Source organism: Lissotriton helveticus, chromosome 3_1 (genome assembly GCF_964261635.1).
Source record: "Lissotriton helveticus chromosome 3_1, aLisHel1.1, whole genome shotgun sequence".
Taxonomy (NCBI): Eukaryota; Metazoa; Chordata; class Amphibia; order Caudata; family Salamandridae; genus Lissotriton; species Lissotriton helveticus.
The window spans coordinates 331,335,058-331,353,487 of NC_136061.1; the positions used below are offsets into that span (position 1 = coordinate 331,335,058).

Here is an 18,430-nt window from a genome sequence, read left to right on the forward strand (position 1 = left end):
GATTTGAATAATGCAGCAGATGCAGCGACACCGGGCCCAAAAGTCATCAGAATTTCTCTAAACACATAATATTGCTATTACATCAATTAATTCAATTATTTCCCGCTTTCATTTTATTTTTCAAAATTTTGCTGTTACTTACCTGCATTATACTACTGGTAACAGCACAATATATAGCCTTTTTGTACATAAAAATGTCATAAAACTTTCACAGACTTTCTGTAACTTATATTGTACAACTACTCGGCAAGCTACAACTTACAACAAAAACTGTTTATTATTAATCACATAGGCAACACTTAATGCATTTACTAATTGCATCCCACATGGCAGGTATGGTCCATATACAAAAAATATTACATCCAACCATGTGTGGTGCACACCGAGGATGTGTCGCCATGAACTCTCCTTCTTCCCCCTCTGTATTTGGGGCAGCACTGTAAGGGCCATCGGCCTTCGGTAAGCATACAAAAATGGGTACCGATGATGGCCCTGCTGTGTTTTACACCTCGACTAGTGACGTTATCTGCCTACCTCCACTGTGACCAATACACTGGTCCCATACGGATGCATTGGTGACCCTACCCTTGACATCATCTACCCATTATTTTCAGGTTCACCCAGGCTGAGGACGCCACCAGGAAAAGAAGAAAAGGGCTTCAGTGTGGAATTTGTGGCCGACGGTGCCATCCGCTCTCCACCCAGCTAGACCTGGAAAATAAGAGGAAAAAAGGCTGCAGTAGAAGAGACCCTACATTGGTCTCTGTACCCTGTGCCGACCCAGCCCCAACAACCACGGCTGGAAATCCTTCTTCGTGCCTGCCCAGAGGTCCACCGCCTCGCCTTTACAGCTCTGCTCTTTTATCAGCACTGAGCCTGCAAAAGCAGCCTGGACTGCGAAGAGCTGAATTCAGCGCTCTATAAAAACGAACATCAAGTAAGTTGGGAAAACAGAAGAAAGCTGAGCGTTTTTTAAAAATAACTGTTGAAAACGTTCAATGTGATCCTTATCAGCTGATTTCCTAAGTTTGGTATATAAAATGTCTGCCAAGGTGCTGTCTGTATACAGGAAAGTGATCTTTTTAAACCGCAATGCTTAGCTTTTGTTAGGATGTAAAATATAAGCAGCCAGAGGTGTCTACTTTGTGACCTCCGAGCAACTGACGACTTTTGGATCTCATCCAGGGTTGGACTGGGTAAACAAATAGGCCCTGACACCAAATTGAAAGTGCCCCCTTTAGCAAGTGAGATATCTAAACAAGCATTGGCAAAGCCAATAGGTCCTTTAGGGCCAATTAGGTTTGTTATTTTTTTTTTGCAACCCTTTACAGCATCACTGACATACTATCACTTTAAAAAATGAAAGTTGGATGTATCCTTTATTTACTGAAAGAAAATACAATTTTGCCTTATATTCGCAAGAGCCCCGTCAAGTTTGTTGTTAGTAGGAGAGTTCAGAAGGTATCCTTTGCAGAATACATGAATACATAACGCCAGTGTTTGAGCTGCTAGCCGGCTGAGATAAACTTGGAGGAGCCCTTGTGAGTTTCTGTGAGTCAGATCAGGCTCTCCTCCTGAGTCCCTTTCTCTTCAGAGCCCTGCTTAACTTCTTGCATGCTGTCTACAAGTGCAACAAGGGCACAACTGTGTACTGGAGGAGCCCTATATTCATGTCCTCAACTTTTCAGGCTAAAAAATTCATTGATTTCTGAACAACAAGTGTAAATGTGTTAAGGTAACCACATTGTTCCTGCTTTCACAGGTTTTATGTAATTTGCATTCTCTATGAGTGTTTGCTTTTTCAAGGATGCAGGTGTTTATAACAAGGCACAATGGGCTGTAGCTGAAGGCAGGGAGAGTTTCTCTCAGTGGTGCAGAAGGGTGTTCGGGGGGTGGCATTATGGCCAGAGCTACTGACTTTGGAACTGGGAAACCAGGTTCAGCCTTCTTGACTATTCTACCAGAATTCTACTAGTCCTTAGAAGGCCCCGCTAGACCTTAGAAGTCCAGGTCTCATGGCAGCAGGTGGCCCTAGCGGTGGCCCAGGTGGGTTAACCTTGAAGGCCTGTCCACCACAATCCGTACTGAAGTTCACCACCAGTTTTGTTGCAGTCCCACAAAGTAACACACCCTAGAGCAACAGTGACTCTGTCATTAAGGTCACAAGACCCTTGATGCTAGTCTGCCTCACCCATTGGTACCTCCATTGGCCTTGTTCCAACTACACTAATGCAACTCACCAGGGATCAGCAATACATGATTTCAGCACACACTAAAATAAGTTTGCAAACTTCACTGTCTTTCTGCTTCAGTCACAAGCACTTTTAACATTTGTCACCGGCTTTAGGGGCACTGGAATTAAGCAGCAAAGGATGACAAGTTTAAGTTGTAGTTTTGACTAAATTATTCAGCTCAAAAAGGCTGCATTGTAATGTGCTACGTTTTGTGATACTTTATTATTTTGAAATTTGTACACATCCTGACAGTCTCTGCAAAGCTTTTGACTCATTAGCACCAGTGTAACATACAAATGCAGCAGTGAGAAACATGACAAGTAACTTTTGCAAAGGGCCCTTCAATTGCAGCAACATGTCACATTGTTAGCAACTTTTGATCCAGTCGAGCTACAAACAATATTCTGGTTAAAATCAGCAGATTATGTATTATGTGGCAAATATGTCAGAGCTATAATTATGTGGAAACAATTTGCAAACTAGGATATTTTTCCATTCATGTTTGAACTTCTCTCATGCAGTGTCTTGTGGGTGGTATTTCTAAACACCTACAGTGCTCATCAGTCAGGCTTAAAGATGTTCATACTACATACTCATCCATTCTTTGTGGTTACATCACTTTGGAACAGAATATCAGACAATCATCTGTCTTCTACAATATTCATAAAAATCGTGGAGCCTCCTGTCATAATTTAAATCAGTATTTTATGTTCAGAAATGATTCGAAAAAGGGAGAAGTGCTGATGATAGAAACTGCATGGCTCGGAGACAAATGGCCTATGATTTCACTTATAAGCGTATTTGGGACATTCTGTAATTGGAAGCGCAGCCCACTCTGTGAATGTATATTATTGCCAAAAAATCATATATTCAACCTTAAACAAACATGTGTATCCATTGGTTGAACTAAATAATATTATAAGCTGTAACTGGTCAGTGAAGTGCTAATACTAAAAATTGGGATGTGTAGCTCTTTCTTGACTCACCACTGACCTAATCCTCCGGTTATTCCCCCCCCCCCCCGATTCTCTGCCACAGTTCCCCTACTATTTTTCCCCAACTTCCACCAGTGCCTTGTATTGACTTTAGATTTATGCAACACAATCTGCCGAAACAGATGTTTTTAGTGGCCCACTTTGTGATCAGAGTCAGAAACCAAAATTGAAATATCCCTCCTTTTGTACCGTAAAACGCACCCACTTTTGTTGAGTGTTTCGCGTGTAATTTAACTGTTAGCCCAACATCAGTCTCCATGTCGACTTCGATCACTTGCAGCTTTTGAGATCAGTCTGGAAAACCTACTGAAATGTCCCTCCCGCCCCACAACTGACAGAAGGCATGCCTCGGTCAATAGCCCTCTGAACAAGGTTAAATTCTGCGTTGCTTCCTCTTTTGGCTTTGTAGTTGTTTCCTGAAGTGCATAATGTGGCTAAGAAGAGCTGCTCTCACCTTTGCATTCTATTTTTCTATCCGGGAGATGAAACAATGTGGTGAGTTATAGTTTGCAAGTTTAACTTTGTTCTGTTGTTTGTGGAATCCCTTCATCTCAACATGTGAGCAAAAGTGATGGTATGCACATTTTCACTTAGGAACACACTCATTTTAGCTTCAGTAATTCCAAGAAAAATATCAGGCTGATGTCCTAATGTAAAAAGGTACTGTCCTTTTAACGTGACTACCTCTCAGAGTCTGACCTACTGTGAAGATGTGTTTCATTCGGTCTGTGGCTCGTCTGTCTTTCGAGATTCTCAAGCTTTAAGAATAAGAAGCAGAACGTGTAGAAATGATGCGCCTTTTGCAACAATAGCATTAAAAATCGCATAAACTGTTCATTGTCGTGGATTCTTTACGTTTTTGGACAAATCTCAGAATGCTTTGGGGAAATGTCTCATTTGAATTGAAACTAACCATATATGAAGACACTCAGATGGTGCCTGTGTTGGATAAAATAAATATCGGTTGAGCATATGTTTTCTCAGTGAAAGAGACAGGGTAATTAATAGACTGTACAAAATGCACATGGGCACCAGGAAGTTACAAGTTGATTTTACTCTGGGACCATTAACAGCCATTGGTAGTGGAGAGATCTGTAGTGAAATACCACACCCAATCTGAAGTGAAGAGATGTTTAGTAAAGATCCGTTCGACAAACGTAATACTTCCAACTTATACCACATTCCAGTCTCACATGCACACATTATGAAATGTGAAAGACCTCTTTGGAGTACTAATACTGCAAGATCCTAGACAAAAAAATTGGGCGCGTATGATGGAAAAGGAACTAAGAAAGGACCACTAAGAGATGCTCATGTAAATGTTCATGTAATTGTACGTCCTTATGTACATTGTGAAGAGATTTACCCTTTCACCATCTGATGGCCTGTTGGGGAGGGTAGTGGTGAGTTGAAAATGGTAATGGTGTTGTTGAAGAATTCAAGTCATGGATGGGAAATCTGCTTGTGTGTGGTTGTGAAAGACAGGGGGGTTGATTTCTAGGACGGGGATAATGCCATTAGCAAAAACATACATTTTATCAGTTGTTGACAAATAATTTTTTGGGAGAGCAAATTGAAATGTCCATGAAGTTTCTAACAGGAGAGTGTTGCAAAATTTTCGAGCTTCTAAACTGGGCACACCAAGGCAGTAAATGTTCAGCTTAAGACACTAATAAGTCAGATGGTGCCAAGATTCCATAACCAAGATTAAAGCCCTCATCTGTGCTTCTCATTCTCAAGGAACCATGGCACATTAGGTATACATTTAATGTAAAGCTTTGAGGTTGAATCCAAGAATTATAAATCAAGAGTAGGCTTTGGAAACGAAAAGTTATTTTGTGCAGATACAGGTCTTTCTGCACCTTCGGTCAGTTGAGAAGTTGACTTAAGATGCCACTCATTCCATCACATCATGGGTTCCCTGATACCAGTGTGGAAGGGGTTCTGTTTTTTTCGCAGCTCATAGTAGGAGAGACAGATTTCCTCACTATTGCTGCAGGTTCAAAATTGGTTACTATGTATGAGGCGGCTATGGGTAGGTTTTAGTAGTCTGTACGCTGCCGGGCAGTGTTTGTCTTACTAAAGGAAAGAGAGAAGAGAACTGGATGAAACAGTCAAAGGAAAAGGATTTCCAAATCCCAAACTTCTAATTCTTTTCAACACAAACTGCCTGCAAGGAATTGTCCTGTCCTGGCAGCAGTCAGGGCACTCAGATTAGTGGCTTCTGATTGATGGTCCTGTGTGGAATTCAATGGGAGATGATAGAGTGGTGGGTGTGAGACATCATTCTACAGTAGAAGATGGTCATGTACAGATGTGTTTTTAGATTCTGTAAATCTCTTCCTTGCACTGATACATCAAGCATCAGTTAGTAAGTGTCAAGTTCATGGAGGGGCAGGACTTGTAGACTCCATCTCTGCACTGCCCTGAAGGGTATGCAGCATATAGAGAATGCAAATATAATGTTTCAAGCTGGCTTATCAAGACTCGTGCTGTTGAGGTTTGCTTTGCGGCAGACTGGGAGTTGGTGAAACTGTTTATGTAGTGTTGGGGAGGGAGGCTGGTGGAAGGACAGATGGATTCTCTCTGGATCAGGGCACAGGGAAATAACTGCTCAGGCACTTAGAGTAAATCTTCAGGGTGTAGGGATTCTTAGGATACTTATTTGTTTCAGGCCACCAGGTAACCAGTTAGAAATCTTGGCAAAACCTGAGAGACTACACCATGGATTACTCATAAACAACATGAAAACACCAGACTTCTCTTAGTCTTTGTCACATGTCTACTTCATTCTCCTTTGTTTGTTCCCATATTAGATGCGGTTACCATCCTATCTGTGCCAGAAGTTGTCACTTTGGAAAATGGCTCATCCCAGAACCTCAGCATTACCGTGAAGTATATATGTGCCTCTTCATTTAGTCTAGTATAATTATGATGTGAAAAGGGAGGCACCAATATTCTGTTTATACATTTGTTGTGCAAGTATGAATAGTGCCCTAGGCATTCCTCTATCCACATTCAACATGAATAATGGTACTAGAGGCATTGTAGGACTGTAACCCTTTGATTTACATCCAAGTCCCTCAGTTCTAACAAAACACTGTTCTATCTGTTTTGACAGCAGGGCACTGAGTGAAGGGTTTGTGGTTACTTTTGACATCACGTATGCTTCCAAGGATACGCCTGTCATCCAGCTCCCTGACCAGGTAAGACACAAAAACATAAAGTCCTTTTTTAAGTAGCCATTTAAATTCACATTTATCCTCATGGGACCACTTTGATCCACTTACTTTTGAAAAGTCTGAAAATCAAAGTATTATGGAAACAAGTTGTTGTGTTGAGATGCATGGGGAAAACATAGTTTTTGCTGAACTTTAGGCTGCGTGGTGTGACTCCTGGCTCATACAAGAAACAAAATTGAGAAAAAGATACTGACAGTGGCATTTTATTGTATTGGCAAAATGTTGATGGTCATCAAGTGGCTACATACAGAGGCAGTAGATGAGGATGCATGGTTTTGTGATGCTTAGATGGACAAAGATACCAGAATGGACGAACATTTGGAAAAGAATCTAACATATTTGTGACAGCAAGACATTGCTTCACCATCCAACTTCCTTCATTCCCGGACTATAACAGTGTCCTTCCTGGTCATTCTGATGAGCTAGTTCTCTGGATTTTTTCTTATTTTAGAATCTCAGTGAATCTGTTTAACACTATCCACCCAATATCCCTGTATTTAATTTGCCGTTCATATGCTGATTAAAATGTACCCTAAAAATTTCAAATCTAATTATTAGATGAAATCCATGCATTTCCTATGCTGTCCTCTACTGTTTTGACCATGTTCAAAATGAATTGAAATATTTTAAGAGTAAAACTGACAGTAAAAAGGCCTGAGCCTCTAAATATTATGAATGTTTATTTAAAAAAATGTAAAAAGATTAAATGAATGGGCTGTGCAACCTTACTCATCATCTTTTCACCAGTGAAAGAAAGCCTATAGATTGATTCTGTAGACGGAGATGTGTCTTCCTTTGGCCTTTGCTGATTGCACTGCACATCTGTAAAGAACGAAAAGAAACAAAAGGCCAGAGGTATGTAGTTGTGGTCACATATACTGATCTTAATTGGCAAAAAGGATTCGGAATGGGTCATAATCTGATCTACCATATTAATATTAATGAAGTCAGTTGTATGTTAAGACTCACTGCAATTGGAGAAAATCACAGGGCTGGTGTCCTGCTAGGGTCAGCAGACCACCATGACTGTGAATGACGTTAAGTAAAGTACCAGTTCTAAGGATATGTGGCTATAGATACACGTCCCTATATGTTTGTGTGCTCCTGTCATCTAGTGTTAGGAATGGATGTTTGAAAATGTATTTTCCTTCAAAGTTCTTTTTGAGTTTGTTGTGAATCTACCCTTATCCCACAATGCAACAGGGCATAAACTTTAACCTAGGTCGTTTTTTCCATCATCAGGTTAGATGTTTGAGTGTCTGTTATGGAATCAACAGCATGTCTATGTTGGGGCCTTCGGTGCTAGTTACTAAGGCTTCTATCCTAGTGATGGTAAAACGTCAGTGCTCTCCTTTGGTAACAGCTGTCGAAGCCATCAATTCCAGCGACCCATCATTGCCAGTCTGAGACCGAGAATACCCACCTTTGAGGATCTTGAGGCAGCTTCTTCAAGGAACCAGGCTGTATTTGGAGAATGACTTCGAGGAGATGTTGCAGCAAGAACATCCTTCCAAGTCTGCCCAATTGCACCTTGTGCTTGTCCTCCCAAATGCTATGGGGCGATAGGCTCAGTGTGGAAAGTGTTCCGGTCAAAAGACCGCCCATCATGGTTGCGGGTGCCACTGGACATACCATAAAATGCAGCAGCAAGAGTCACCCAATTTGCAGTATCTGGTCAGGCCAGAGGACCTGCTCAGCACTGAAAGGGCCCATCAAGCCTTCAGTGAGCAGAAGGGAAATAGAGTCCAAAGGTCCCCTATCCTCCAGGCCCTGGAGCCAGAGCTTCATTAAGAGGAGCTCCCTACATGCCAGACCACAGGCCCTAGGATCAATACTACATCTAACACCCTTGTTGCACCTTCTATGCCCAAAGGTCAGCCCCACAAGTTTGTGCTCAGAAGCACTCATAGGTCAGAGTTGTGCACGACTTCCAAGGGAGTCGACCATCGGGCCAAATGCCTAGCCTCAAAAGGCAGCCCAGCGTAAAATGGCTCAAGAGGCTGACACCTCTCGACGCTGAGAGGCCTTGGCCCTGAGCAAGCATCTAGCCAGGTACATCGAGCAGTGCCACCCACCTATACCACCTTGACTCCAAGGTCCAGAAAAACCTGTGTCCAAGCTGAAGCAGACATTGACCAGCTGACCTGACCCTGGAACGCATCTGAAAGAACTCTCAACTCCAAGGTTGAACTCAAGTGAGGCCTGATAGTCTTGCAGATTCCTTGAAGGCAAGCAGAACGAGATCTTTATCCATCGCTCAATAGGGAAGATCCTGACCAGAACTCCCCAGATAAGGGGCATTCACAAAGACCACGGATCCCCAAACAGAGAATGGTCTCATTTGAGGAACAGCTCTCACAAGAGCCACTCATCTTCCCCCTCTTAGAGAGGCTAGAGATATGACCACTAGCCCACAAACCCCTGCACCCTTACACAAAGGCCATCTACATCACCACCTTTGCCCCTCACAACCCTTCGTCAGCCACTGCACTCCTACTCACACTTTGGTCACATGGATTAGATAATGTTAGGCCCAAAGACCATATTAAGAGCCTGTTCTACCCACAGAGAGGGATCATCCCTGAGAGGAGAATTAAGGCTTCATGTCCAGGTGATACTAGTGCATGCTACACAGTTACAAGTTAAAAGTGTCAAGCCTCATGAGGTGCAGGACAAGGGAGACTTGGCGGAGAGACTGTCCAAGATGGAAAGATCCGTTGAATAATTTTCTATGCTGCGCAGCATGCTCAAGACCTCAGTTGAGAATTCAGTACTCCGTCAAAGCTAGAGTTGTGACCATACCCACACCCCCCCCCCACCCCGATCGAAAAAAACTATAAAGATGCCGCGGTGTGTATAAGGGGCCAGGTTCAGCCTGACTCGCTAATGGTCCATACTGCTAGAAGAAATGCCTCAGCACTGCCCACACGGAATACTCCTTCCCCATGTTAAGAGAGCAAGTGGATCAGAGCAGATTGCAAGCGTGTGCTCTGGGAATCGCTAATTCGGATGGGCTACTCTAGTTATAACAGCCATCACTGGAATGATATAGAGGAGATAGCCAAACACCTGCTTGAAGAGGAACTAACAACTGGTGACAGAAGTCAAGATCATTCAGAACCTCAGTATCTGCTGTGCTTTAATGGAGGTGGCAAGAGGATAGGTGGCTCCAGTGGGGCCACCTTTACCTCTAAGCAGTAACTTTCCTGCCATTCCCTTAATCATTTAACACCTGTCGGGGGAAGTTTGAGAATCTTTCTTCCTAAATGGGAGAAAATAAGCTCTGAAAGATGAGTGTTCTGTGCTGCACAAGGGGGCACTGCCTAAAGTCCCACACCACACAACGAAGCATACCCATTTATGACTGCTAAAGTAGGAAGTGCAGGCGTTCCTTGACAAAGAGGCAATCAAGCTGGCATTCCATATCAGCGGGGTGAAGCAGACTCCTCCCTGTACTACTTACTCTATAAAAATGATGGGACTCTGCACCCAATCCTGAATCTCAAGCCATTAAATAACTGCACTCTATCGGAGCAGTGCCACATGACTACTATGTAGGATGTCATCCTGCTGTTTCAAAAAGGAAACTATATGGCAGCCCCTCGACTTCAAGAACGCCTACTTCTACATTCCTATACATCCAGCCAACCGCAGCTATTTGTGCTTCCTGTAAGTGGCAACACTGCCTATTCAAAGTTCTTTCTTTCGAGCTCACTACTACCCTGAAGGTTTTATCAAATATCTTGTTGTGGTAGCTTTGAAAGTGCAAAGAAACATTATTTATGTATTTCCTTGCTAGACAATTGGCTAATATAGAGCAAAAGCCAATGCCTGCATTCACTCAGGTGGAAGCGTCTGTCACACAGGCTAGGTTTTACCATCAGGGCCAAAAAAGTCCTTCTTCCAAAAAAAGCTTATTTAGCCTTTTCTAGACTCTGTTCTAAAGGCTGTCACAAGGAAGGTGTACACTAACGAACAGAGGGTGATGGCAAAGAATGATCTCTCTATTTCAGATACGACGTCTTCTCACTGTAAGTATGGTTATGAGACTTTTGAAAATTATGTTGTTTGTACAGCTTAAGATTCAGTGCACTCTCTTATAGTGAAGCAACTTAATGCTAGGCATGATTTTCCTAGACCTACGTCTGCAGGTGACAATTACCACAGAATAGAGCTGGGCGGAATTTGCGTAGTCATGCTGCACAAATCTCCGCAAAACAGTAAAAAATCTCTGCGAGCACGCAAAAGTTCAGCGAACAAGCGGAATTGCTTGTTCTGCCCGTTTGCGATGCTTTTTTCCTGTTTGTGAACGCTATTTGCATGCTCGGGGAAAAATATCTCACGAACACGCATTTTGAAAGTGCGAACAAGCAAAAAATTCCGCAAAGCCGCAGAATTTTTGGCAATTCCGCGTTCTCCACGGAATGCAAAATTATCCAAATTCCGCAAATTCCTCGAGCGGACGGAATTTACCCTGGCCTACTACAAACGTCTCACCCATGGAATGGGGATCTCACTTCTACTACTTGACTGTCCAGGGGATCTGGTCCCTACAACAACAGATTTTCAATATCAACTGTTTGTAAAGTGACATTTTTTAGTTGGTCTAGTGTTGTGGGAAGCACTTATTTTTTAGGTTTATAATATCTTTATTGAATTTTAAGGTAATGCACAGAAGAACAACAAAATCAACTTAACACCTATCAATTAACTAAACCAACCACCCTCCTCACCCCATGGAAATTAGTCCCAATAACATCCCCACCCGAACCCACCCACTCCCAGCCCTCCCTCCCGTGATATCCACTGTTTTAATCTATTGGTGTTCCGCCTGCATCGGTTTTGTGAGTCTTAGTATTCGTAAATACTTGGGGCATGTGAGTTCCTTAAATTCAGATGAGAGCATCGCTATAAATGGTTTCCAAAGATTGGGAAAGGAGGCCCCCTGGTTAGCCAAGGAAACAGATATACGTTCCATGCCTAAGACGTACCCAATGCGATGCAACCAGCCGGTGTAGGTAGGAAGACGGTCTGTACCCCATAGAGCCAGGATATTCTGTAAAGCGGGCCATAGGGCAAGGCCTATCTTCCGGCCTTTACGAGATTTGAGTGGAAACATAAGATCATTAGGCAGGCCCAACATGATGTAGCTTGGAAAGCGGGGAAGTTATATATCAAAGCACATGTCGACCTCGTAGAGGACTTGTTTCCAATACTCAATTAGTTTCGGGCAGTCTCAAAGGTCCAGTCGTTAAGGTTTCCAGAGCATCCAACCCCCACCAGCAGAATGGGTCTTGTGCGGGGTTCCCACGGTTTAAGCTAGATGGTGTAAGATACCAATGGGTAGTTATTTTTTTGCCTGTCTCTATACCTGCTACACTTCTAGCTGTATGCCTGGCTCTATAATATAGAGCTTTCCACTCGCGCATCATGAGTTCTCGCCCCAAATCCAATTTCCATCGCCGCTAGCTAGTGGCTTTAGTAGGTGGGAGGGGGGTCTCAGGTGGTTATATAATTCTGAAATAAGGCGAGATTCGTACGATTTGGACAACAGCCATTTCTCAAATGGTGTCAGGTGGCGTTGTGCTAGGGGGCGGATCTTTGGATGCATCACACAATGTGTAGTTTGCTGGTATCTATATCTCTCGGTTTCGGGTACGCCAACTGTTGATGAAAGTCCTTAAATGTCAAAGGACCAGACTCGTCAAAAAAATGTCTGATGGATCAACTGCTCTCACTTGTGCACCAGTGGAAAGTATTTGAGGCCCATTAGGATGTCGGGCGTATTGCCCCCGCCAGGCTGGCGGGGGCAAACTACCTGACATCCACACTCGTTTTCCCCCCGCCATATTAGTATGGCGGGGGGACCTCGGCGGACGGAAAGACCGTCCGCCGCTTTTCCGCCCCGGTCGCCTTGCGGCCGGGGCAGAAAAGGAATAATATGGTGGCGGTGTCTATCAGATACCGCTAGCCATATTATGATGGATGAATTTAGGTGCCTTTCCGCGGCGATGCCGCCACGGAAAGGCATGCGGTCTTCACTCTGGGGGCCCCCTACGGGCCCCCAGAGTGAAGGAGAGGTGGGGGTGCACACGGGGGGTACCTGTGGTACCCCCCTTCATTTGCATTTACAAAGCGGCAGGCACCGCACGGTGCCTGCCGCTTTGTAAATGCAAATGCTGAAATGCATTTTTAGCATTGTGGCGGGCGGTGCAGAGAAAACTTTAGACACGGCTACAGCCCGAACTGCTGAATGGAAATACACCATATTTGGCAGGAAGATAGCTGTTGGTTCCTAAAGCGACCTTTTAGTTAAATGGTGTAAATCTGTTTAGTAGTATTGGAGAAATTAAAGAAATTCTCAGTTGCATATCTAGCGATGCAAAGGATCCGTGAATCCTCCCGATCTTGTGCCAGTGATCTGATTGGCTGACAAAAGAAAGAAAAGAGGGTTGGGTAGAAACACTCTGACCCCTAGGCCTCTGGGGTAGGAGTAGTCCCCATAGGGACCCCCCAGGGCCAAACTAGCATTTTTTTTAAAAAGTACATTTGGCAGGAGTCGCATTGGATCTGCAACTACAGCTGATTATTTTTTTTAAATGAAGCGCCGCCTCCCGTTCTTTGTTAAATATCGGCCCTTGGATGGGCCAGGTCCCGGGGGCATTTTATGTGGTAATGTAGTTGAAGTGGGTATATGAATAATTATGTGGGGGTGTGTAGGTGGGTGTCAGAGATTCTGTGGATGGTGTCATCATGGATGTCATTTGAGATATAATCAGCGATGTCATGATTGATATCACTGACTATATCATAAGTGATGTATTATGAGAGGTCATGAGCAGTGCATTGTGGGGGCTGAATTTCTCTGTTTTTTATGAGTGAAATGTTAGCCGAACTATAATGTCTCAGTAACCTTCGTTTTTTTAGTGAATTTGATTTTTGATTGAGACATGGATGACTGAGTCCTCGGCACAACGTTGCGCGTGCCATACCTGGAGACTCTAGGTAATAGAGGTAGGGGTGTGGCTGTTGCTTATAATAGTTGTTTTAAATGTGCTGCACTTGAGCTCACTAAACTGCAGGGAGCAGAGACTCAGGACATTTGTATTTCAGCACAGTTTCAAATTTCTTTGACTGGGTCCTTGATTTATCGACCCCCAAGCTATGTAGCAGAGTTCATTAACTTGTTGGATGATATTATGGCTATTTACCTTCTTCAGTTTTCAAATTGTACTTTTTTGGGAGATCTCAAAATACACATAGATAATCAGTAAATTAGCAGAGGATGATGCTTTTAGAGAAATTGATTTCATAATTTAAAGCTATTCATCAATCGCTGCACTCATCAAGCAGCCATATCTTATACCCTATTGTTTCCCAATTATAAGGTTAAACTGAGGGATGTTAAAAACAGAGATTGGCCTGATCATTCCAGTTTATATTTTAATTGGGGTGTGGAGGATCACATCCTCAGGAGATGTTTGAGGAAGTCAACCTCGTATTGGAATTGGTCCAGAGTTAAGGGGTCTGATATCGAGTCCTTTTAAGCAAACTCTCCTCCATGCATTAGTGGGGAGATAGAGGCAGACGTCTCGGCAGTTAACTCTTGGTTACTGAATATGGCAAATAAATTAGTCCTTATAAAAACTTCAAAAGTCTCTAATCAACTCTTGACAACTCACTTCTGCTTCATGGTTTAATCATGAGCTGTGTGACATGCCAAGCAGTATTTTTTGCTGATCGGATTACCAACTCCAATAACAGTTTTTGAGAAATTTTGTAAATTAGTAAAACCCTTTCTTTACCCAGTTGATTTTTCACAGCCTTTAGAAGCTTCTGCCACCTTATGTGAGAAATGATGTGACTTCTTTGAATGGAAGATCACTAAACTTGTTGGCAATTTGAGGACAGATTCCACTGTGAAAAACATGGAGAAAATTCCAGTGATTATTGCTAGACCCTCATCGAACCATCTGTGCAAGTTTGCTCGAAGTTCATTAGAAAAATCTGAACAGGCCATCCATTCTTGTAAATCTGGTTTACCTGATGATCCATTACCTCCACTGCTATTGCTTTCTAGCTACAAGGTGATCAATCTTCATTTGAATAGGCTATTCAACAGTTTCATCCAATTGGCCACTGTACCAAATTGTTGGGAATAGGCTAGTTTAATTCCTTTCCTAACAAAAACCTTTGGTGGATACATCAGTGCTTGCTAATTTCAGGGCGAGTTCACTTTCACCAGCAGTGTCAAAGATGTTGGAGAAACTCATTTATGGGCAGCTATCCAAATACTAGATCAGGGTCAGCTGTTAACCTACCCACAGTCAGGATTTAGTGCACAATATAGGACTGAATCGGCACTAGTGAAGATAACCTATTCCATCAAGTTGGCACTTGATCAGGGGAAAAAGGCTGCCTTGATTTTACTCAGTCTGTCAGCTGCCTTGGACACAGTGTCTAATTCTATTCTCCTCCAGAAACAGCAAGACATTGGAGTCAGAGGTTCTGCTCTTGCATGGATTGGCTTTTTTATCTCTGACAGAGGCCAACCAACCTCTCTGGTTGGCTCTGTATGCATCTGACCCTAAAATGAGCAAGTCTGGAGTCCTGCAAGGCTCTGCCTTGAGGCCAACCCTTTATACCGTTTAAATAGCTCCTATGGCTTCCTTAGTTGAGTCATTTGAGGTCCGGAGAATGTCATATGCTGACAACATGCAGACTTTTATTTCTGTGGCTCAACTACCTATCCTGAAGGACCCAGAATGTTTAGGAACTGTATGGCTGCAGTTTTTCAGTGGATGCATGCTAGTAATTTACAATTTGATGCTAGTAAAATGGAGATCTTGCTGTTTAGCTCCCCTTCTCCTCCATGGGACATGGATTGTTGGCCAAGGTGTGCCACTGCACCTCCCCCTCCAGCCAATGTTGCCTGAAGCTTTGGTGTAAAAATTGATTGACAGTTAACCTAAGGCTCTAAGGTAGCGGCAGTAGTTGGTTCCTGCTTTTGCCTCTTAATGTCTGTAAAGAAATGTCTTTATATGCTCCATTTGCAGGTACAAAAACAGTGATACATGCTCTTATAACCTCACTTTTAGATTTTGCCAATGTTTTACATCTGGACCTCCCAGCCTTCTTGTTGAAGAGGCTACAATTTGTTAAAAATGCTCCTGGAAGTACATTATTAAAAGTCCCCAGGCAGATACCTATCTCTCCTCATCCAAAGGTATTGTACTGGCTTCCTATTAAGGAGGGAATTGAGTTAAAAATATTAGTGCTGTCCCACAGAGCTTTTTATAGTACAGGTCTAGGCTACCTTTCTGCGAGGATTACTTACTTTTTTCCAACTAAAACCTTTCGATCATCTTGATGGCAGGTAAGGCCTAGAACTGAGAGTCAAGCGAAATAAAATGCGGTGGATGGTCTTTTTCCCATTGTGCTGCACTGTCGTGGAATGCCCTTCGTCCATATTTGCGTGCATCAAAGGAGGTAAATTGTTTTAGGCGATCACTTAAAACCTGGTTGTTCGTGAGAGGTTTTTTTTAAAAGACTATTGTGAGAGGGTTCCGGTGAAGGGAACCATTTAGCACTGGTACACTTTTTATGAAACCAGTCTTTTTATTATTAAAGAGAGTCAGAATAAATTAAAACAGTTTCACGCCTACAACCACTGGCCTGTAGTGCTTACATCATATGTAAATTACACAGCTGTATGCCTGCTACCCAGCGTCCTCAGAATTGTTTCTTGAGTTTACCAGCACTGACTCATTTAACTAAAATGAAAAAAAAAAAAACAGAACTTTAAATAAAAACACCTTCCCCACCCCCACCCCCACCCTTCAATCCGCACCAGTCATCCCACCCCTTCCCCGTCCCCTTCGGGCCTAGGTAACAGAAAGATTACTTGAAAGCGTCCATATGGCCTCGGCCGCGATGTGAGTTAGGGAGCATCTTGCGGCAGTAGCCGAAGAATTTGTTGGTACTTTAGAAAAGGGGCCCGTAGTTGCACTCATGACTCTCCTTTCTGGTCAACCACCAAGGACAAATGCTTCATAGCCAGCACAAGCCATAGCTTCTGAAGCCAGGCACCTAATTCAGGAATAACCAACGTCCACCAGTGTGCCAAAATCACTTGTCGTGTTGCTAATAAGGTTAACGCAATCTGTCTGCCCCTGAAAGAGCGAAGGGGAAAGGTCAGAGGGTTTGATAGCCCCAGGATGGTGTATGCTGTAAATCTGGGAAGGGAAGTATGAAAAGCCTCGTCTATATTATCTCGAACCTCCATCTAATAGCTCTGTAGTTTGGTACAATGCCAAAATAAGTATACTAAAGATCCGGTCATCCCACAACCCCTCCAACATAATTCGGATTTGCTTTTATCCCAGCTGTGTATTCGTGCTGATTTAAAACCATACCACTGTGCTGTTCTCTTTTTAACCCTGTCAGGTATAACACACCATTAAAGCATGTTTTTGTGATTTTACCTAGATAGTTTTAACGTCACCACTCGCATTTCACACAGCGCTGCACACCTCACTATACCCCAGCTCACTTTTGGGCTTACCATCCTATTCCTTACCATTTAAAACATCTCTGAGCTCCTTCCTTAAATTTCTCCTGAAGTAGTAGCTCCCAATGTTGACTAGGCTTTCAACATTTGGTAAGGAGGACCCAAATGATGAAGCATGTCACCTTCGGGTGAGTGAGGGTTCTTATCCTTAAGGGATGTCTCCCCCTTCTCTTATTTAACAAATATTGATGATTCACTAGTGGTTCACTTTGAGAGACATACCAATGATGCTTATTGACACATTTTTCAGACTTTAGATATACTTGTTGTTGTTGAATATGTACTAGGGAATGTATATCTAGGGGTCTATAAACTTTCCCTATCGACCACCAATCTACGGTAGTGTGATAGTATCAACCCTTTTGTGTCAAACAGGGAGCCAATCCTCTTACAGCCTCCCTCCCTCCATCTTTGAAACACTGCTGAGTCATGCCCCAGGGGAAAATCCAGATTGTCCACTCTCGGGACATTGGAGATGGAAAAGTTGTCCAGCCACTCTTGCTCGCAACGGTATCCCAAACCTTCATAGTTTAAGATGTAACTGGGGAGAATACAGTTCTCATGCCATGTGTTTGCGATGCAGCCAGCTCTCTTGCCATATGTTTATTCCTGCCACAGATTGGTCCATAAAGATCCAATGTTTTTCAGAGAGGGATTGGTTCCACTTTACCATGTACCGTAGGCACAATGCCTAGAAATATCAGTGAATCATAGTAAGCCCCGCACCCACCTCATTCCTGAGAAGTGTCATTTGGGCCAACGGTATGCAAATTTTTTTCCCTCCCCATACAAACTTATTAACTTGTTACTGCAGTTGACCCAGTGCTTTTGGTGGCGGCGCCATGGGAGTTACTTGGAAAATGTAAAGAATGCGGGGTAGGATCTTAATATTTACCGCTGTGATTCTATGAAACCAGGCCATCCGGAGTCGGGCCCAGCTGTCCAGCGCTTTTGTTGTTTGGTCAAGCAAGGTCGCATAGTTTAGGGCCACGGCTTTTTAAATAGTCAGGCCCAGACAGACACCCAGATACTGGATATCTTGTTGTGTCCATTGAAATGGAAACTGGTGCTGTATACTTTTTATTAAAGCTTGCGGGATCGATAGATTTAGTATTTGTGATTTATTTAGATTAACTTTGAAGCCCCCAGCATCACCAAATTTGTTTAACTCGATGATAAATGTTGTCAGAGTAGTCACTTAACATAATAAGTTTATATGCTTCTGATGTTAAGTGACAGTATAACATCATAAGCATATAAACTGACCTTATGAATGTCTTTCCCAAACTTTATTCCCTCTATCTGAGGGTTATCCCTCAGGCGTTGCGCAAAAGGCTCCATATACAGAGCAAACAAGATGGGACAGAGGGCATCCTTGCCTTGTCCCCC

At 43.1% G+C, this 18,430-nt stretch overlaps 1 pseudogene; it reads left to right on the top strand.

Moving 5' to 3' along the window:
• Positions 1–3,657: 3,657 nt before the first annotated feature.
• The window catches only part of LOC144822430 (cystinosin-like), a 342,663-nt pseudogene continuing 327,890 nt past the window's right edge, over positions 3,658–18,430 (top strand).